Below are 23,323 nucleotides of genomic sequence, written 5' to 3' on the forward strand. Positions count from 1 at the left end.
GGCCCGGTTCTATTGGCCAGGGATTCGTGGCTGTAGGTGCAATTTGTAATTAAGTGATCAATCTCATTAAATCAGTCTCATTAAATACCATTAAATCAGTCTCATTAAACAATACCTTTAATTTTGATGCCTAATAATAAATTATCAAACAGCTAAATTATGGTATATTCCAAATTATTATGATCACTTACCATCTTACACAACCTATATGCACCTTGGAATCCTTTGAGATTGGGTAACTTCAAAAATATCGGGACAACAAATAAACACACAGTTTCAATAATTAATTGAATTTATTATTAGCAAAGATAAAAAATGAATAATAGCAATTGAAAGCTTCAGCAAACAGTGTGTATGTTATGTGTGTGTGTGTGTGTGTGTGTGTGTGTGAGAGAGTGATTGGAATCTTATCTGAGGTGTGCGTGTGTGTTTGTTATCTGAGGTGTGGGGGTCACCATGTGTGAGAGGTGACCACGTGTTTCTAAGTAGAACAAAAGAGTTAACTTTGGTTGCTAGCTAAGATGTGTTTGTGAGGCCTGTGGCCACGTGTGGAGACAAAGATTAGCCTTGTGTTGCTAGCTAAGACAAAGGAATGCTAGCTAAGGTGTGTTTGTGAGGCCTGTGGCCACGTGTGGAGACAAAGATTAGCCTTGGTAGTTAACTCCACTAGCTTATAACACTACTAAATACACTGAAATCTTGATGAGGTCAAAATATGTGTAATAATGAAATTAAAGTGTTAGAAAGGAAAAGAGAGAGAGAGAGAGAGAGCATGCAAAACCTTATCTATTAAACAAATGACTGAGAGAACATAGAACAATTATGGAACACAAAAATCAGTGTGCACACTTACAGTTCCTGAGTTTAAATTCACACTACTTCATAAGCTAATTCCTAAGACTAATTTGCCCCAAAATGCCAATCTTACTTCAGTATCTCGCCTCTACGCGAGATTATGAGAAGATGTTCCAATACTTTTGGAGTTTCACCATTGTGAAGGCCTCCGTGAAGCGCAGAGAATTTCTTGGTCTGACGCGTGGTCGCTCGTGATGAGAAGAAAGTCTCTGATCAGACAATGTGCACAGTGCTTTAATCAGAAGGATCCGATCGCTTCTAACTTTAAATTAACTGCTTGGGCTGCAGTGATACGTACTTATAAGGAATAAATGAAACCGGTTATATTCAGAGTCAAAATCGTGTGATTCTAGACTTTACCGTGGCCAAAGGTAAGTAAAAGAAAAGCGTGAAACTCTGATTCTTGACAGAAAGACGTCTTTATCTGGTTTGCTCGGCCGAGCGAATCTCTTTGTGCCTGCAGACAGCTGGTCCAGACGGAAAAGAGGAAGAGCGGAAATGTGTTCAGTTACTTATGGCTTTACAGAGGATGTGATGTAGGTGATCCCGCCCAGGCGTGACATAGGTCAATGCGGAAGCTGGTGATGGGAGTTGTAGTCCTGAAAGACGAGACAGGCGGTACCTACACGGCGATGTCCGTAGGTGGTGTATGGCGTGCCGCGAATGCCAGTTAGTAAATCCAGCGGCCATTCCAAAAGTGCCTTTGCACCCTCTCCCATTAATCGAGACCCCGTTCGAAAGAATTGAGATGGATCTCGTCGGGCCATGAGATCGGTCAACACAAGAGTACCGCTTTATATTAGTTCTGGTGGACTATGCAACACGATACCCAGAAGCAGGGCCTCTTCACAATATCTCAGCACGCAGTATTGCGGAAGCGCTCTTCCGCGTCATCTCCCGAGTTGGAATCCTGAAAGAGATTCTGACTGACCAAGGCACCTCGTTTATGTCACGTACACTGAACGAACTGTATGGGTTATTGGGTATTAAACTGATCCGCACCAGCGTTTATCACCCACAAACGGACGGTTTAGTTGAACGGTTCAATCGCACCCTCAAGAATATAATTAAAAAATTCGTAAGTGAGGACACACGTAATTGGGATAAATGGCTCGAACCCTTGTTGTTTGCAGTGCGAGAGGTCCCCCAAGCCTCCACGGGGTTCGGGGCGAACAGACAGGGGTGGGGCGCTACAGATTTACCACCTCAATCTGTTCAAACTCTGGAACGAGGAAGTCCCCGTGGCGTTGGTGTCGGTGGTTCTGGAGAAGGCAGAGCTGGGGCCGGAGGTTCAAAAGGGAGCATTGGCATCACGTACCTCTCCGGTCCCCTGTGGAGACCACCTCTCCCCGACCCAACTTGCGGAGGTTGCCCAATTGCAGACCGAGTTTTCAGACGTGTTCTCGCCCCTGCCCGGCCGCACCAACCTCATAGAGCACCACATTGAGATGCCCCCGGGGGTGGTAGTGCGTAGCCGCCCTTACAGGCTACCCGAACACAAGAAAAAAGTGGTTCGGGAAGAACTCGAGGCCATGCTCGAAATGGGCATTGTCGAGGAGTCCCACAGTGACTGGAGCAGCCTGGTGGTCTTGGTACCCAAGGCCGACGGGTCGGTCCGGTTCTGTGTAGACTATAGAAAAGTCAACGCGGTGTCTAAATTCGACGCGTACCCAATGCCTCATATTGATGAGTTGCTCGATCGACTAGGCACAGCTCGCTTTTACTCGACACTGGATTTGACAAAGGGTTATTGGCAGATCCCCTTGACTCCATTATCTTGAGAAAAAATGGCCTTTTCCACATTGTTCGGCTTGCACCAGTTTGTCACACTTCCTTTTGGGCTGTTTGGGGTGCCCACTACGTTTCAGCGGCTGATGGATAGGGTCCTCTGCCCCCACGCCACCTATGCGGCCGCCTACCTCAACGACATCATTATCTATAGTAATGACTGGCCGAGGCACCTCCAACATCTGAGGGCCATCCTTAGGTCACTGAGGCAAGCGGGTCTCACAGCCAATCCGAAGAAGTGTGCGATTGGGAGGGTGGAAGTACGGTATCTGGGCTTCCACTTGGGCAACGGGCAGGTGCGTCCCCAAATTAACAAGACAGCAGCAATTGCGGCCTGCCCGAGGCCCAAGACCAAAAAGGGGGTGAGACAGTTCCTGGGGCTGGCTGGCTATTATCGTTGGTTTATACCTAATTATTTGTACGTCACCAGCCCGCTGACTGATCTAACTAAAAAGGGGGCACCAGATCCGGGCCAATGGACGGAGCAATGCCAGCGGGCTTTTTCTGAGGTAAAGGCTGCACTGTGTGGGGGGCCACTTTTACACTCCCCTGACTTTTCTCTCCCCTTTATGTTACAGACAGATGCATCGGACAGAGGGATGGGGGCTGTTTTGTCCCAGGAGGTGGAGGGGGAGGACCGCCCAGTATTGTATATCAGTAGAAAGCTGTCGGTGCGTGAGGGGTGCTACAGCACCATTGAAAAGGAGTGCCCAGCAATCAAGTGGGCGGTCCCCGCCCTCCGTTACTACCTGCTGGGACGCCCTTTCACCCTCTGTTCGGACCACGCGCCCCTCCAGTGGCTCCACCGCATGAAGGATGCCAACGTGCGGCTCACCCATTGGTATCTGGCACTCCAACCCTTTAACTTCAAGGTGATCCACAGGCCAGGGGCACAGATGGTCATGGCGGACTTCCTCTCCCGTCAAGGGGGGGGGGGGGGGGGGGAGTTGGCTGCAGGCCGGACAGCCGCCCGGCCTGAGTCGGGCGGTGGGGGTATGTGGCAGCGGGGGCGTGGTCAAGCATCGGTCTGTGACCGGAGGGCAGAGTCAGGGAAGGTAAGTGGCAGAATCACTGCACCTGATGTTAATTAATGTGTTTGTGTGTCTTCCCCAGTGACCGCGCCCTATTTAAGGAGAGAGAGTGAGGGCAGAGGGAGCTCTCCCCCAAACCAGACACCGGATGTGTGTGCGTGCGAGCGTGTCTGTCTATCATTATTATTGAGAGACCACTGAAAAGTGTTCACAATAAAAGGGTTTGCAAAACTTAGTTCTGTCCTGCCGTCTTCTGTGCTCTGCCCACTTCTATGAACTACCACACCCATGTTCTAGTCCAAGCTATATTACTTCCACTTTTGCCAGTGGCTGCCTAGCCAGTAGCCAGATTATGGAGACATGGCTATTAACCGACACTCCCTGGCATACTTGTCACTAACGTGCACTCACTCAGCAACAAAATGGATGAATTGAAACAGCTGGTAAGAACAACAAAGGGGTTTTCAAACACATCTGCTTTCTGCTTCAATCAGATGTGGTCAAGTGAAATTACTCCCAATGCTGTGGTGGAGCTATCTGGCATTTCACTTAAGGTGACCAGATTTGTGAGAAGAAAACTGGGGACGTTTTCAGTTTGGTGGTGAAAATATAATGAAAACATCTAATGCTTTCATCTTTGTAATAAAAAGGGGGGGGATGTTTCTGATTTTCATGTATTTTGATCATGCATTGCATAAAAAGTGGGATTTTCCTCACTGACTGCACTGTAGGCCTATTCTGCAACTGCTTTATGTTAACATTAATTAAAGACAATGTGAAAATCTCTGGTATGGGTACATAATTTAGATTTATAGGCTCTTAAATTGTAGGCTAGCTGAAATAGATGCTTTATGGCCCTTTTCCACTACCCTTTTTCAGCTCACTTCAGCTCGCTTCAGCTCACTTCAGCCCGACACGGCTCGCGTTTCGACTACCAAAAACCAGCACGACTCAGCTCGTTTCAGCCCTGCTTAGCCCCTAAAACTCGCACCGTTTTGGAGTGGGGCTGAAGCGAGCCAAACCGTGCCGACTGAGGTTGGGGGCGTGAGCAGACACTCCCCTGTGCACTGATTGGTGAGGAGGCGTGTCCTCACATGCCCGAGCACGCTGGGATCTGTAAACACCACAAACCCGGAAGGAGAAGAATTATGAATTACGAGAATTTCTGAAGCCTTATGCGCCTCGCCTCATCTATACACTCTTGCCAGTATCTGTTGGCGTTGTCGGTGACAACAAGCCACAGCACCAAGACCAGCAACACTAACGACTCCATGTCCTCCATGTTTATTGTTTACTATCCGGGTCGTGAGACTACCGCTTAAAAGATCACTGAATCAGTGACATACAGAGCATCGTGGACGAGTTCGCGGAGCGCAAGGCTCGTCGTATGCCCTTCAAATAATGCACGCAGTAGGCTATTGATGTTTTATTATGAGCCATGTACAGTATGTCGCCTAATGTTTTTTTGTTTCTGAGTTACATGTTCGTTTGAAGGACTTAATGTACAAAATAACATAGTTGCACCCCGTAGTGTTGAAATTGGTAAACACAGTGCATTCAGTGAGGTTTGCACCGCCCTCCTTTTATTTCTGACTCTTCCTGTCACCGTTGCAACCTCTGAGCGCTCATTCGTATGCCCTTCAAATAATGTGCGCAGTATAGGCTATTGATGTTTTATTATGAGCCATGTACAGTATCCTAATGTTTTTTGTTTCTGAGTTACATGTTCGTTTGAAGGACTTGATGTACTAAATAACATAGTTGCACCCGGTAGTGTTGAAATTGGTAAACACCGCAGTTGCGGACATTTTGTAGCCTAAAATGATGTTATGATAAGCTTTAATAAAGGGCCCGGTCATTTGCCCCGCCCCCGGCCCGGCTCTGACTTGTTCCGCCACTGTCACTGATGTCACTGTTTGCGCTGCTTAACGACATCACGTGACGTCCACCCACTTTCGCTAACTCCACCCAATGTGTCCACCCACTTCCAGCCAGCACGGTTCAGCGCGGTTGTAGTCGAAATGCAACTCCAACAGCCCCGCTCAGCTCGACTCAGCTCGACTCAGCACGGCACGGCTCAGCCGCGTTTGTAGTGGAAAAGCGGCATTAGACCCATGAAAGTAAATATATTAAGTTAATTACCATATATGCCACTAGTGGGGGCGGCACGGTGGTGTAGTGGTTAGCGCTGTCGCCTCAATGCAAGAAGGTCCAGGTTTGAGCCCCATGGCCAGCGAGGGCCTTTCTGTACGGAGTTTGCATGTTCTCCCCGTGTCCGCGCGGGTTTCCTCCGGGTGCTCAGGTTTCCCCCACAGTCCAAAGACATGCAGGTTAGGTTAACTGGTGACTCTAAATTGACCGTAGGTGTGAATGTGAGTGTGAATGGTTGTCTGTGTCTATGTGTCAGCCCTGTGATGACCTGGCGACTTGTCCAGGGTGTACCCCGCCTTTTGCCTGTAGTCAGCTGGGATAGGCTCCAGCTTGCCTGCGACCCTGTAGAACAAGATAAAGCGGCTAGAGATGATGAGATGAGATATGCCACTAGTAATGGACAATGTTTAAAAATATACAAAATACAGAACACAATTTAAATAAACAGTTTACTTCAATCCAAGCAATTTCATGGTATGGTAAATTATTATTATTATTATTATTATTATTATTATTGAGGATACAAATGATTCCTAATCTCCCATAGCCTAAATTGTAGCCATAGTTGAATTGATGACCTACCCTAAATGAGTAGTCTTAATCAAAATGTGTAGTCCTCTACACATCACAACAAATTATACAAATTACTGACACTTTGGTAACATTACCATAAGCCTCCAGAATAGTCAGCTACTCTGTGGGATAACACACCGATTTAAGTTAGCTTTTGCTGTTGAACTGTTAAAATTTTACCTCAGCTGGATTTCTCTAACAGCAACACTACATCGAGCAACAACTTCAGCTGACTGACTGGTGCTGTACTGAGCTTTCTCCTGCTAGCATTGGCCACAGTAGGCTACAGTCTGTTAGGTCAACCGCTACATCTCAGTACAGTGCGAGAAGCAATGTTATGTCATATACAACATCGCAAAATGTAGCTTACATATTTTAAGGCTAAGTAGCATAGATGACAATGTCACTTAGGCCTACAAGAAAAGACTATGGTTCACCTATCCAGGAGCAGATGAAGCAATCTGTCAAAGCTGAATGAATGACTGTAGTTTAGGCAAAGATTCTAGCGCTCCATTAAAAAGTTGTTCCTCAGCTCCAGCAATCAAAATACTGGAAAAGCTATAGCCAGAGGTGTTCTAGAACATCTCTGCTATCGGCCTGAGCCCATCTTAAAGTGATCCACAAAACAATACATGAGGCATCTGCTGAAATCTTTTAGATGCTTCGGTCTGGTTTATTTTTTCGGTCTGTTTTTTTTTTTTTTCTGGGTCTATCGGTCATGGTTAAAAATAGGGACATTTCCAGGGATGGCTCCAGCCGGGGACAGGCCGCCAAAAACGGGGACTGTCCCTGGAAAACAGGGACATCTGGTCACCCTATTTTCACTGCAAAGAGTGGACTGTGACCTCACTCTCAGTCAGAAAACCTAAGGTGATGGTAAGTAGCGAACCATGCTGTGTGATTTTATGCACTTTTGAAATTTGAAGCCATATCACATTAAATTGAAACTTTTGCAGTTAGCTAACAGCTATATTACTAAAAGCTAACTGCCACAGTGGTGCTTGAAAGTTTGTGAACCCTTGAGAATTTTCTATATTTCTGCATAAATATGACCTAAAACATCATCAGATTTTCACACAAGTCCTAAAAGTAGATAAAGAGAACCCAGTTAAACAAATGAGACAAAAATATTATACTTGGTCATTTATTTATTGAGGAAAAAGATCCAATATTACGCATCTGTGAGTGGCAAAAGTATGTGAACCTTTGCTTTCAGTATCTGGTGTGACCCACTTATGCAGCAATAACTGCAACTAAACATTTCCGGTAACTGTTGATCAGTCCTGCACACTGGCTTGGAGGAATTTTAGCCCATTCCTCCATACAGAACAGCTTCAACTCTGGGATGTTGATGGGTTTCTTCACATGAACTGCTCGCTTCAGGTCCTTCCACAACATTTTGATTGGATTAAGGTCAGGACTTTGACTTGGCCATTCCAAAACATTAACGTAATTTTCTTTAACCATTCTTTGATAGAACTACTTGTGTGCTTAGGATCGTTGTCTTGCTGCATGACCCGCCTTCACTTGAGATTCAGTTTATGGACAGATGTCCTGACATTTTCCTGTAGAATTCGCTAGTATAATTCAGAATCCATTGTTCCATCAATGATGGCAAGCCGTCCTGGCCCAGATGCAGCAAAACAGGCCCAAACCATGATACTACGACCACCATGTTTCACAGATGGGATAAGGTTCTTATGCTGGAATGCAGTTTTTTCCTTTCTCCAAACATAACACTTCTCATTTAAACCAAAAAGTTCTATTTTGGTCTCATCTATCCACAAAACATTTTTCCAGTGGCCTTCTGGCTTGTCCATGTGATCTTTAGCAAACTGGAGACGAGCAGCAATGTTCTTTTTGGAGAGCAGTGGCTTTCTCCTTGCAACCCTGCCATGCACACCATTGTTGTTCAGTGTTCTCCTGATGGTGGACTCATGAACATTAACATTAGCCAATGTGAGAGAGGCCTTCAGTTGCTTAGAAGTTACCCTGGGGTCCTTTGTGACCTTGCCAACTATTACACGCCTTGCTCTTGGAGTGATCTTTGTTGGCTGACCACTCCTGGGGAGGGTAAAAATGGGCTTTAATTCCTCCATTTGTACACAACCTGTCTGACTGTGGATTGGTGGAGTCCAAACTCTTTAGAGATGGTTTTGTAACCTTTTCCAGCTCGATGAGCATCAACAATGCTTTTTCTGAGGTCCTCAGAAATCTCCTTTGTTCGTGCCATAATGCACTTCCACAAACATTTGTGTTGTGAAGATCAGACTTTGATAGATCCCTGTTCTTTAAATAAAACAGGGTGCCCACTCACACCTGATTGTCATCCCATTGATTGAAAACACCTGACTCTAATTTCACCTTCAAATTAACTGCTAATCCTAGAGCTTCACATACTTTTGCCACTCACAGATATGTAATATTGGATCATTTCCCTCAATAAATAAATGACCAAGTAAAATATTTTTGTCTCATTTGTTTAACTGGGTTCTCTTTATCTACTATTAGGACTTGTGTGAAAATCTGATGATGTTTCAGGTCATACTTATGCAGAAATATAGAAAATTCTCAAGGGTTCACAAACTTTCAAGCACCACTGTATATTACTTTGTATTGTTAGCTAGTACTGCATGGGTAATGTGAATGATTAGCAAGCTCTAACTCGCTAGCATAGCTAACTAGACAGACCTAGCTTATGCAGATAGAGGATCATTTTATTTTTCTGCCATTGTCCCATTCAAAGAAATAACCCGTGTTGACATAAATCTGTCGGTCCCAGAAGGCACTTCTAAGTGGCGCTTCCAGGGCTTATTTTTGGACTGCATTTCCCAGAATGCATCATGGCGGCCATGTCTATGATCATGCCTGAATGATGCATAACTGCTGAAAATCAGCCAATCAGAGCAGAGATCCTTTACATATTAATGATTCTACTGAAAAAGGGAAGGCAGCTTTCTAAGGCCAAACCATAGGGTTGTATATGGCCATATAAAACCAGATCTGGACAATTTGTGCCCCGAACAAAGTCACATGCCTTCTATTTAGACTTCAGAGAAGAGTTTAAAAAACTGAATACATGCATTCTCCTCCACCTTTAAGAGAAAGCCCATAGCCTCCTTTTTTCCAGTTACCAACAAGGAAAAACTAAAGAAAATGCTGCCTAAACTTGAAATTCTTTAGACAGCTGGGAAAGCATTCAGTATATCAATGGGATTTTAGTAGTATTTACTTTCAATTAATTAACATCCACACAAAATAGTTCTATATCTATAACATGGACTGTACAGATAGCTGTTTGCAGATCATAAATACACTATGAATGTTCAAGATCATTCAACTCTTTGGCCTCTCCTTACAAAGATAAAGTCTTACTCGTTACCTCTGCTCATCACAGGACAATATTTGAAATATTTTTGTCTTCAGAACATTAGGTATTGTCCAATACAAGGTCTGATTTACTGCTGTTTCAGAACAATGTGTGTGCCCTTTTCCCCCTTTATATCATACTGCCTCTCATAAACCCCTCATAAAAGGGAGTTTTGCGTGCATGAATCATTGTATGGTATAACTAGAAAAGAACCAAGATCTTCTCCAGGGTAGTCCTTACTTCAGGTCCACTGCAGTGGAGCTGCAGTGATAAACTATCCCATTGAGGTCAAAATTTTCAATCTTCTATCATTTTCTGTGAGTGCCATTCTGCTAGAAATAGAGTATCTGCAAAATACACCAACACAAACCACAATACTCATATGCATATAAAAATAAAAGCATTGTGGAGGCAACATTTCGTCATTCCTGCCCGCTTCTCTTCAGCTCTGTCGTGAGTTGTTCATTTTGCCAAGGGGAAAGTTGCTGTCAGTCAGTATTTGAACTGACATAACTACACATGCCTTATCAAGCAGAAAATGTCAAGTTTTCTAGGATTTAGCTATATTAAATCATACTTATACATGTAAAATATAGTTCTTAAATTTACCATTAGGAAATGTTATTTAATGACATCTTGTTTCTGCAGAAAGAATAATGTATCAGAATGAAAGGTGTAATTTGATACAACTACCATGTTGTTAATGAAAATTAGTCAACAGCTTCACCAAACACCACCCACCAACCAATCGGATTCAAGAATTCAACAGTGTTGTGGTATAACAAAAGTTATTATAAAGTCTTATAACTTTGTATGTATGAGCAAAATAGTAGATTGAATGTACTGTAGATTGAATTCATTAAGCAAAATCAAATTGCAGGTCATATATATTTCTGAACTGAACATAAGGCTTCAGACTATTGTGTGGGGACTCTGTTAGCTCCTTTTATTTGAAAAGAAAATACAGTTTGATTTCTATAGGCAACCCACATCTTTCCTTTTATAATCAGTGAACAGGTTGTTCTTGTACAAATATGCTGAATGCAAGAAAATAGCACTTTTACAGTCATAAAAGAAGATTTCTTTAGGGTTTGTTGGGTAGTTAAGGGTTTTTAGGTTTTTAAAAGGGTTCTCTGTGTGTGTTGGTCTCTGATAGTAAGCCACTCTTGTGTGTACTGAAACATTAACACTAAATTGTGGCTACTTTTAGAACAAATTCAACAAAAGATATTGCTCATTGCACTGTACATATGAAATTAATTGATGAACCCTTGGCTGAGCACCCCTCCTTCTCCATGTCAGTGCTTGTTCATGAAGTGTAGGTTGTCTTGTGGGAATGTCAAAATTGATAACTCAGCATAAAGTAAACACATGTTACAGCATTGCTTATCCAAAGCTGTAAAGAAAAGAAAAAAAAAACCCACCACATCCAAATGAGGTATCAAACGTACAAAAACACCACATGTTTATTTTCTTTATTATCTATAGCCCTAGTGATTAAAATTTATGTAGGGTTCTGGGGTAACTTCCTACAGTTGTGGTCAGAAGTTTACATACAGCGACATGTCATCTTGGATATGAATGTCATGGCAATACTGGGCTTTCAATGATTTCTCTGAACTGTTTGTTTTCTGTGGCGAAATGATTGTACAAGATTTCTTTAAAAGAAAAAAAAACCATGAATTTGGTGCAGAAATTTACATTTATTTTGGGTTTTCTGAAATTAACACCAGGTCAAAATTATACATACAGGGTCAAAAATTTACATACACTCAGATTATTAATTCAGAGGTGCTGACCTCCAAAATGTCTTATCTTGCCAAGGCCTCTTAACTTCCTATTAGTGATAATTGACTACAGCTGGTAGCTTCTCTGTGCTTTCATAAAAAGGGTCTATTTACAGCACTCATTGGATTGACCAACACAGTAAAATGGGAAAGTCCAAGGAGCTCAGTGCAGATCTGAGGAAGAGGATCACAGATGTACACAACTCAGGAATGTCTCTTAGAGCCATTTCTAAACAACTGCAGATCCCAAGATCAGTTCAAACAATTGTATGCAAGTTACTGGGAAGTGTAGTCACTTTGCCAAGCAACTTTGCTTCAAGTAAACCCAAGCTGTCACCCTCAGCTGAAAGAAAATTGGTTTGGATGGTCAGGAACAACCCAGGAACCACCATGACAGCCCTGCCATGAACTGGAAGCTGATGGATCACTGTCTACAATTCAGTGAGTTTTATATCGCCATGGACTAAGAGGCTGCTATCCAAGAAATAACCCCCTGCTCCAAAATTGATACCTTCAAGCTTAAAGTTTGCAACTGACCACATGGACAAGGAAAAAGCCTTCTGGAGGAAAGCTATATGGTCAGATGAGACAACGATTGGGTTGTTTGGCTACAATGACCACGATGTACAGAGGGACACTGTACCAGCTGCTGGTGGTGGTAGCAGCATCATGCTCTGGGGCTGTTTTACTGCCAGTGGAACTGGTTCATTGCACAAAGTGGATGGAATAATGGAGGACTACCTCAGAATTCTTCAGCATAATTTCAAACCATTGGAAACTTGAACATGATTGGGAGTCACAACAGGACAATGAACCCTGTTACAGTCTGGCTCATTTCAGACCACAACATAAAAGGGACACAACAAGATTAAAGCAAATTATAACTTACTGAAAATTATACCAAAACAATAAAGATATTCAGCAATGTCTAGGGGAATGTGGGTGCATGTAAATGGCATGATGTGGATGCAATGTAGCAGTCAGTATCAGCATGTTAGTAGATGTAAAGACAGACAAAAAGAGTATGAGATAGAATAATAAGGAGAGAGAGAGAGTTGCCAGTGCCAGGAGGAAAAATCAAAAGGTGCCTACATGAACAAAGAAAAAGTGCCCTATTGAGAGAGAGAGAGAGAAGAGAACCCCTTTTATAACCCCACCCCAAACACAGGTGCGCACAATAATGACGCCTAACCAGACCTAGCTCTTCCCATGCACTGACATGCCAGGACCTGAAGGGGGCAGGGGGGGGGGGGGGGGGGGGGGGTCATCACACCTCCCTCCCTAAAAAGAAGTTTACTAGAGAACCTCAACACAAATAAAGAACACAAAAAAGACCACCTGGGTTCCTCACATGAACACTATCCATCCAAAATCCTGGGCCCTAGGACTAAGGACAGACTTCTAGGAACAAAAACCCATACTTAAGAAAACTAACCTTAAGGAAAAAAAAAACAAAAAACACTTAAACTCGAGACAAGGCAATGTTATCCTTGCCTCTGATGTGTTGTATCCTCAGAGGGTATTTTTGAAGCAATAAACTCCAACACATAATACATTGATTCTGATTCTGCATACAATTAATAAAAACCAAAGGGTTATGATCAGTGTAAATGTCTATGGGACTGGTTGACGAACCCAAATAGACCTCAAAATATTGAGTAGTGAGAATTAAGGCTAGCGCTTCTCTTTCCACTGTAGAATAGGCTCGCTGATGGCGATTAAATTCCTTGGAAAAATAACACAGGGTGCTCCACACCATCCAAGCCCAACTGCAAAAGAACAGCACCAGCGCCACTCTCACTGGCATCAACCGCAACACTAAAGACACAAAGTTTGGGGCAGACAGTACAGGGGCTGTAGCAAGCAATGCCTTAACATGGTCAAAGGCTTCTTGACACTTCACAGACCACTCAAACTGAACTTTAGGGCCAAGAAGGTTGGTTGGGGCATGATTACAATGGCAAAGTTTTTACAAAAAGCCCTATAGTAGCCAACCATACCAAGAAACCTCCAGAGCTCTCAGTGGGTTCCAGGCACAGGATAATTGCAGATGGCTTCAATCTTAGCTCCTACAGGTTGAACTTGTCCACCTCCCACTACCTTACCAAGGTACATCACACTAGCTTTTTCAAACTCACATTTAGCAAGATTTATGGTGAGGTTAACTTCAGTGAGACAAGTGAAGAGTTCTTTCATTTAGCCCAAGTGGTCAGCCCAGGTGGCATTGTAAAGACCACATCGTCAAGGTAGGCATCACAACCATGCATGCCCGTCAAGACCTGATTAACGAGCCTCTGAAAGGTGGCAGGAGCATTTCTGACCCCAAATGACATTACTTGGTACTGCAGAAAGTCATCAGGTGTTACAAAAACAGACAACTCGTTAGCCCTAGCTGTTAAAGGGACCTGCCAGTAACCTTTAAGAAGATCAAATTTGCTCACAAAATTTGCCAACCTAACATGATCCACACAATCACCACACCATGGCAATGGGTAACAGTCCGGTTTTGTGACAGAGTTAAGTTTTCTGTAGTCAGTGCAAAAGTGATAAGTCCCATCTGGTTTGTTCACCAGCAGACAGGGCAAGCTCCATGCACTGAAACTAGGTTCTGCAAGACCATGGGTTAACAGATAATCAACCTCCTTTCGCAACAATTCCCTCTTCCTAGGATTGACACGATACGCATGCTGTTTCATAGGCGGGGCCTCACCAATGTCAATATCATGCTCAATCACTGATGTACAAATAGGAACATCAGGAAAAAGAGAAGGGAAGGAGTGGATTAGCCCAATGATGTCAGCTTTCTCCAAGTCAGACAAGTGAGACAGATGTAACGGCAACTCTGTCAAGTCCTCCGAATTCCTGAGGCGACCCTCCACAATTGCCTGTGATGGACACTTCACCCCCTCATCTAACTCCTCACTGACAAAACCCAGACACTCAGCATCACTATCCATAGAGGACAAAGCAACATCAGGCACAATATGCCTCTTTGCCTGCAGAGGGCACATCAAGCCAACAGGTGTAGGCAGCTCAGACATGACATAAGGTTTCAAAAGATTAATATGACAAACCTGAACATTTTTATGCCTGTCAGGAATGCTGAGTAAATGTAATCAGGCAAACATTTAACAACCTCATATGGACCACAAAATTTAACCTGGAAAAGACTATACAAAAGAAGCAACAATGCTAAAACTTGCTCACCAGACTTAAAGCTGCGGTGTTCAGCTTTGCAATTAAAAAGACTCTGCATCTTAGACTGGGCCTTGCCCAGCTTGTGTTTAGCAACAGCTCTAGCTTCATAAAGACAATAGCGGAATCCGCTAACATAGCCCAACACATTAACTGGTGCCTCAGCAGCAGTGCACCACTCATCAGCCAAGACAGCGGTCGGCCCTCTCACAGAATGCCCGAAAACTAGCTCATTAGGGCTAAAGCCCATGCTCTCCTGAACAACTTCCCTAATTGCTAGGACTAGCCAAGGGAGACCCTCCTCCCAATCAGACCCAAGTTCCACACAATAAGAATGCAAGAGAGACTTGAGACTGATGAAAGCATTCAAGGGCACCCTGACTTCGTGGATGATAAGCACTTGAGATGTTGGGCTTTCAATTGTCACAATGCCCTAGAGAACTGCTTGGACATGAAATTAGACCCTTGGTCACTCTGAATGACCTTAGGTATACCAAAGATGGACATAAAGCTAACAAGAGCCTTCAACACAGACTTAGCAGTGATAGACCCAAGTGAATATGCTACCGGATAGTGTGTAGACTAGCACATCACTTAACAGAAAGCTATGCCCAGCCTTCAAGCAAGGCAGTGGACCCACACAGTCAACAATAAGGTGTTCAAATGGATTTGACATAGCAGGAATTGGCTGTAAAGGGGCAACAGGAATCTTCTGATTAGGCTTGCCAGTTAGTTGGCACACATGGCACGATCTTACATTAGAGGAAACATCTCTTTAACCTAGGCCAAAAGAAACGCCAGACAATCCTGTCATATGTCTTCCATACCCCAGTATGTCCCGCTACTCCATTGTGAGCTAGCTCCATAACAGCCTTCCGAAACTTACAGGGAACCACAACCTGCAACACAGTGTTAGAAAAGGTGTCCTACTGGTACACCCACTGTCTACACAGCAAGCCATCTTGCATAAAATAACAGGATGTGTCCTCATCCAGTTTGTCTTTAGACAAGGCCAAAGCCAACAGAGGTTCAAGCATAAAATCAGCTGACTGTTCCTGTATCAGTTTTTCATGAGAGACATTGAACAGATCAGACAAACACATCAAACTTACCAGAGTTTAATAATGTGGGTGCAGACCCACCTTTCACCATTTCGACAGGAGGGACCATTTCCATAGACTCCGCTTCCCCATCTGAGTCTTCATCACCCCCTACAGAACCATCAGAGTTAGCATTAGCAGTCTTTAGCTCCTCTACAGGTGACTGTGAGGAACTACCGCCTGCAACCGCAGATTGAACAAGGAAAGTATCACTTAATGGCACAAAGTCTGGGCCAATACCAACATGGGCGTCATTTCAAAGCCTCTGACAACCACCGGAGTTCCAGTGGCTGTATTCTCTGAAAGTGGCAAGACCCCAGACAGTAAAAATGACTGAGCAGCCCCGGTGTCCCTGAATATACGGACAGGAACACTAACAGGTGACTGGCCAGACAAGGAGACAAAGCCATTTGTAATAAAAGGAGTGTAATCAGCATCACCCCCCGTCTTCACACACTTTAGCAGTCACCACAGACCCCTAACTCTTCCCAACATCATGCAAGAAGAATGTCCCAATGCCACAAGATGTCATCAGGCCTGAAGGCTTTGGGTTGTTACCCTTTTTAATAAAAGCCAGACAATCGGACATCTTGTGGCCTGCCTTCTTACAATAAAAGCATGTTACCTCTACTTTACTAGCAGGGGGACAGCTGGAAGAAACAGAGGGAGAGGGCCATGGAGCATTATCCCCACCACCAGGTTGTTTGTTCCTAGGGGGAACCTTAACCCTACCCTGATAACTAGGCCAGCAGCCATCAGAAATGCATTTGTGTGTTAAAACATTTGTCCGCCAGAACAGCAGCCTCGTCCAACTTTTGCACCTCCTGCTCTTTAAGATGAACAGCAACAGACTCGGAGACCATTCATGAAATCTTCTAAAAAGGACAAGCTGTCTTAAGTCCTCCTTGGACTCTACCCACTGTGCGCTGCACCACCGGTCAAACAAGCATTCTTTTTCACATGCAAATTCCACAAATGTCTGCTGCTCTGGCTTCCTAGCACTTCTGAACCTCTGATGGTAGGCCTCAGGGACAAGCTCATAGGCATGCAAAATGGTGGTTTTCACCACCTCATGCTGCCTAGCCTGATCTATGGCCAAAGCCGAAAACACTTCCCGTGCCTTCCCCATCAAAACACACTGAAGTAGGAGAGGCCATAGTACATCTTTGGGCCAGTTCAGGGTTGTGGCAACTCTTTCAAAGTGGCTTAAATACTTGGCCACATCCTTCTCTGAGAAGGATGGGACAAGACAGATGTTTTTACAAACATCAAACTGCAGCAGCAGGGAAATAAGAGGAGAGGCTGTTGGTGAAGGCTGGTGCTGCTTCGCCGCCAACTCAAGCTTTTTCATGGCCAGCGCATGATCGCGCTCACAATCGTGCTTGTCACGCTCCATATGCTGGAACTGTAACTGTTGCTCAAGTTTGCAGAACTCCAACTCCCAAAATTCCCTTGCCTCTCTCTCACTGTTCAGTTTCTCCACCTGCAGCTGCTTGTCTGCATCCACTGATGAAGCAACTGCTGCTGGTGAAGCTGCTGCTGCTAACTCCACTGTTTCAACTGTTTGCTCTGGGGAGTCACCTTTTTGTTTGGCTGACTCATCTTCCTTCAATATGCCTCTCAATTAGCTGATTTCTAATTGCTAAAAACAATGTCTCCTTTAACTTCTGGCACATCCTGAGCAGTGATTATCAGCTTGTAATGCTCAGCCACAGCCCAAAGCTGATCTTTAGTTAGAGCTGATAACTCTACAGAGGGCTTTGCAATAAAATCTTCAGGAAACACCATGACTAAAGAAATGTGAACTCCAGGAAAGCGATCAGCAACCCTAACAACACCAGATCACAGCACAGCTGCTAAGCTACCTAAGAGGCTATGCTATGCCCCATAAGCACAGTATCCCAGGCCTAACGCCAATATGAGGCTGTGTAATCAGAACCCACAACAAGAGGCACACGAAAAGGGGGGAAAAATACATGACAAAATCTCACTGACTACAAAATACTCACTTCTCCACACATGGCAGAAAGGCTACAAGCAAGCCCTAATCGCTACATGTAATAACCCACCAGGCCTACATTCAAAGAGACTACTGCAATAGCTCACCTACTGCCCAAATCACGCAAACATTATGGCTACACAAACACAGATTGTTTGCAAGTCACACTCATTTAACAGGCTAAGTTACTTTTACTACAAGCAAACAACAAACAGAGACCTTACCTCCTCCAAACAGTAACTTCACATAGCCTACGTGTCCGCTTGCATAGCCCAAAACCAAAGGAGATAGGCTACACAAATAACAACGAATGCCAATCAATCTATAAATAGATCACGAACGTTCACAAATCAAAACGTCATAGCCTACCACTACACATTAACAAGCGAACGCAAACAATTCAAGCTAACATCAACAATACTGACATGTATTCACTTACCGAGTCCTGCAGGCACAGGCCAAAATACTCCACATGCATCCAAGTGAAACCGCAGATGATCGTTGAAATCCTTGAGATACAGTCCTCTGGCATCCTGGCTAATACCCCAAAACAACTAACTTGCGCCTCGCTAGTCTTCTGGGGCCTGCCAACCATGGGGCGGCTGGTTAACACTAAATTCACTACAGCCAAAATAAAGCTGTATGAAGCGTGCCCCCGACAGGAATGTAAAACTCCAGATCAGGATTACCCATTAAAACAAAAAACTAAAATAACAAAACAAAAACAACAAACAGTGCTTCGAAGGAGAGGCAGAGCCTAGCTGAAGCACTCTTCCTGAACCAGAGACCGATGAGCTAATTAGTGACGTAAATCAAAGACGTTCTCACCTGGATGCACATGCAAGTCTATGATCCCGTTGCAACACCTGCTAGGATCCTGGACAAGCCCCCAATTATGTTACAGCCCGGCTCATTTCAGACCGCAACATAAAAGGGACACAAAAACAAGATTAAAGCAAATTATAATTTATTCAAAATTATACCAAAACAATAAAGATATTCAGCAATGTCTAGGGGAATGTGGGTGCGTGTAAATGGCATGATGTGGATGCAATGTAGCAGTCAGTATCAGCATGTTAGCAGATATAAAGACAGACAAAAAAAGTAGAGAGTATGAGATAGAATAATAAGGGAGGGAGAGAGAGAGAGAAGGTTGCCAGTGCCAGGAGGAAAAAGCAAAAGGCGCCTACTGAATGAAGAAAAAATACCATATTAAGAGAGAGAAGAGAACCCCTTTTATAACCCCGCCCCAAACACAGGTGCGTACAATAATGACATTAGCCTAACCAGGCCTAGCTCTGCCCAAGCACTGACACGCCAGGACCTGAAGGGGGCACGGGGGGGGTGTCATCACATCCCAAACATGCATCAGAGCTGGTTGTGGGGGATAAAGCAGGCTAACATTAAACTTAAATCAAGCCCTGACTTCAACCCTATTGAAAATATATGGACCGTGCTTATAAGTCGAGTCCGTGCCAAGAAAAGAAGGAAAAAAAAAATTTAATTGAACTCTACCAATTCTACCATGAAGGGTTGTAAAATATCCAACTAGAATTCTACCAGAAGCTTGTTCATGGTAAACAAAAAAACATGTTTGGTCAACGTGAATCTTGTGAAGAGACATTTTACCCAAATATTAGGTGTGCTGTATGTAAATTTTTGACTCTGTATGTATGCTTTTGATCCTTTGTTGATTTCAGAAAACCCAAAGAAAATTGTGCACTGAATTCTAGTATTTTTTAAAGATATATGTTGTACAATCATTCTGCCACAGAAAAATAACAGTTCAGAGAAATCATTGAAAACCCAAATATTGCCATGACATTCATATCCAAGATGACATTCATGCACTGTATGTGAACTTCTGACAACTGTATTTTACACGTTGTGGCAGTGGGGGCATGGCCTAGCGTCAGTTTGTGAATGGAGGCCAGTGCCGGGGGAGGTGAGTGGCAAAGTCAATGCACCTGTGCTTAGTTAATGTTGTGTGTCTGTGTTGCAGTGACAGAGGATAGAAAAGGAGGGAGAGAGCAGAGAGAGGGGAGCTCTCCCAACCACAATGCATGTGTATGTGTTGCGTGTGTGGCGGTGTGAGTGAGTGAAGCTGAAAAGCTAAAATAAGTCAAAGTGTGTGTGTGTGTGTGTGTGTGTGTGTGAGAGAGAGTGAGAGAGAGTGCGAGTGTGAGAGAGAGAGAGAGAGAGAGAGAGAATGAACATCAACTACCACCTGATGTACTTCTGTACTCCACCCACATCAGGGAACTGTTACAGTGGTGCCGAAACCTGGGACATACAGAAAGGAACCACCACATGGAGTCTGCCCCATTCAAACAGCTCATCCAGGCCCTCGCTACCGCCCAGCAGAACCAGCATCAAGCACTGACCATCCTCTGGAAGGAACAAGAGCAACATTTTGAAGCCTTGATCCTGGCCCAGCAGGAAGATCGCCAGGTGTTCCTGCATCTGCTTGCATTGGCAGGGGCTTTGACCATCACCCCAGTGGACCCTCCTCATGTCACCTTCTTAAAAATCGCAGGACAATCCAGACGCTTTCCTCCCCCTCTTTGAGCAAGCGGCCAAAACATGGGGGTGGCTGTTCGAGCAGCGCGTGGCACACCTCCTCCCGCTTCTGACTGGCGAGGCACAGCTTGCAGCACTCCAGCTCCCTGCTGACTGCTGGCTTGTGTATGCTGACCTGAAGAAAGCCATCCTACAGCATGTCAGCCGCTCCCCAGAACAACATTGCCAGCACTTCTGGACGCTGACATTGGAGGAGGTCGGCTGGCCATTTGCATTCTGCCAGCAACTTTGGGATGCCTGCTGGTGGTGGCTGAGGGCAGAAGACTGTGATGCTGACGGGATCATTGATCTGTTGGCACTGGAACAGTTCACCTCTCGACTTCTGGAAGGAATGGCGAAGTGAGTCCAGTGTCATTGCCCGGCGTTGCTAGAACGAGCCATCGAGTTGGCGGAGGACCATCTGGAGGTGGTTCTGATGGCAGGCAGACACCTCTTCTCATTTTCTTTCTCTCTCTCCTATTCCCCCCCTCCCTCTCTTCCCCATTCCCCCCTCCCTCCCTCTCTCTCCCCCTCATCCCATTCCCCCACTGCAGAGGTGGTGGCTGGCTCCTCCTCAGCCAGCCCATCGCACCCACAGTGCCCTCCTATCTCCCTCTTCCATGTCTGTGTCTTCTCCCCCTCAGGGGAGTGACACCCATAAAGCTGGTGCAGAGGGAAAGCCTGGGCCAGTGTGCTGGTGCAGCGGGGAGCCGGAGTATCTCCTGAGTCAGGGCTCAGCGATGGAAGTGGGAGCTGTGATCCGTATCCCCGACACACCAGAGACTGCCCCTGATTGGGCCGGAATGTATCACATACTGGTAAGTGCTCAAGGGAATACATATCACACGTTGGTAGATTCCCGTAGTAATCAGACCTCAATTCACCAAAGCCTGGTGCAAGGTGAGGCATTGGGGAGCGCACAAGCACTGAAGGTTTTGTGTGTGCATGGGGATGTTCACAATTACCCTCTAGTGTCCATCCATATGCTATTCTGGGGCCAAAAGCATAGAATTAAGGCAGCGGTTAATCCTCATCTCACCCACTCGCTGATTTTGGGGACTGATTGGCCAGGGTTTTGAACCTTAATAGAATACATAGTAGGGAGTGGGTCCTGCCATAAAATGTCATGGGGGGATCCCAGTGTGGGATTGACTGCAGAAGCTGTCACAGAGCCATACACATCATCACCGCATCAGAACGATACGAGGAGTAAGGAGCAACCCTCCCCTCCTCCTGCTCTTGGGGATTCCCTCAAGGATTTCCCTTTAGAGCAGTCATGAGATGAAACTTTGCAGCATGTGTTTAACCAAGTGAGGCTAATCAATAGTCAAACTCTCCAGCCAAATGCGACACCCGTCTTCCCATATTTTGCAATTATTAAAGATAGACTGTATCGAGTTATGCAGGACACTCAAACTGGAGAACAAATAACCCAGTTGTTAATCCCTAAGAGCCATAGGGAACTCGTATTCCATGCAGCTCATTTTAATCCCATGACTGGACATTTTGGGCAGGATAAAACCTTGCCCGAATAATGGCCCGGTTCTATTGGCCAGGGATTAGCAAGGACATTCATCTGTGTTGTGCAGCATGCCGCGAATGCCAATTAGTAAATCCTGTGGCCACTCCAAAAGTGCCTTTGTGCCCTCTCCCTCTAATTGAGACACCCTTCGAAAGAATTGGTATAGATCTCATCAGGCCATTAGATCGGTCAGCACAAGGATATCACTTTATTTTAGTTCTGGTGGACTATGCAACATGAAATCCAGAAGTGGTGCCTCTCTACAATATCTCAGTATGCAGTATTGCAGAAGTGCTCTTCTGTATTATCTCCCGGATCGGGATTCCAAAAGAAATCCTGACAGATCAAGGCACTTAATTTATGTCATGTACACTGCGCAAGCTGTATGGGTTGTTGGGAATTAAATCCATCCGCACCAGTGTTTATCACCCACAAATGGATGATTTGGTAGAGAGGTTTAATCAAACCCTTAAAAATCTAATTCGGAAATTTGTAAGTGAAGACACACGTAATTGGGACACATGGCTTGAGCCCCTGTTATTTGCAGCATGAGAGGTCCCGCAAGCCTCCTCGGGATTTTCCCCATTTGAATTACTATTTGGGCGAAAGCCACGTGGCATCTTGAATGTGCTGAGGGAAAATTGGGAGGAAGGACCTTCGCCTAGTAAGAATGAAATTCAATACATTCTTGATCTGTGTGCAAAGCTCCACACCCTCACACACTTAACCCAGGAGAATTTGCGGCATACACAAGAACATGGAGCCTGGCTGTACAACAGGGGCACGCGCCTTAGAGAGTTCACTCCTGGAGACAAAGTACTCATATTTTTGCCCATGCCGAGTTATAAATTAGTCGCCAAGTGGCAAGGGCCCTTTTGGGTCACACAGCAAGTCAGGGATGTTGACTGAGGTGAGGCTAACAGATAGGGGCGAGGCTCTACAAATATACCACCTCAACCTATTAAAGCATTGGAATGAGGGGGTCCCTGTGTCATTGGCATCGGTAGTTCCTGAGAAGGCAGAGCTGGGGCCAGAGGTAAAAACAACCAAAATCACAACCTGAACCGCTCCGGTCCCTTGTGAAGACCACCTCTCACTGGCCCAACTCATAGAGGTAGCCAAGTTGCAGGAGGAATTTTCTGACGTGTTCTCGCCCCTTCCCTGCCGCACCCACCTCATAGAACATCAGATTGAAACGCCCCCGGGGGTGGTGGTGCATAGCTGCCCTTACCACGTACCTGATTATAAAAAAAGGAAGTTTGGGATGAACTCAAGGCCATGCTCAGCATGGGCATAATTGAGGAGTCACACAATGACTAGAGCAACCCGGTGGTCCTGGTACCCAAGGCCGATGGGTCGGTCCGGTTCTGTGTAGACTACAGAAAAGTCAATG

This window comes from Neoarius graeffei, chromosome 1, assembly GCF_027579695.1.
Source record: "Neoarius graeffei isolate fNeoGra1 chromosome 1, fNeoGra1.pri, whole genome shotgun sequence".
Lineage (NCBI taxonomy): Eukaryota > Metazoa > Chordata > Actinopteri > Siluriformes > Ariidae > Neoarius > Neoarius graeffei.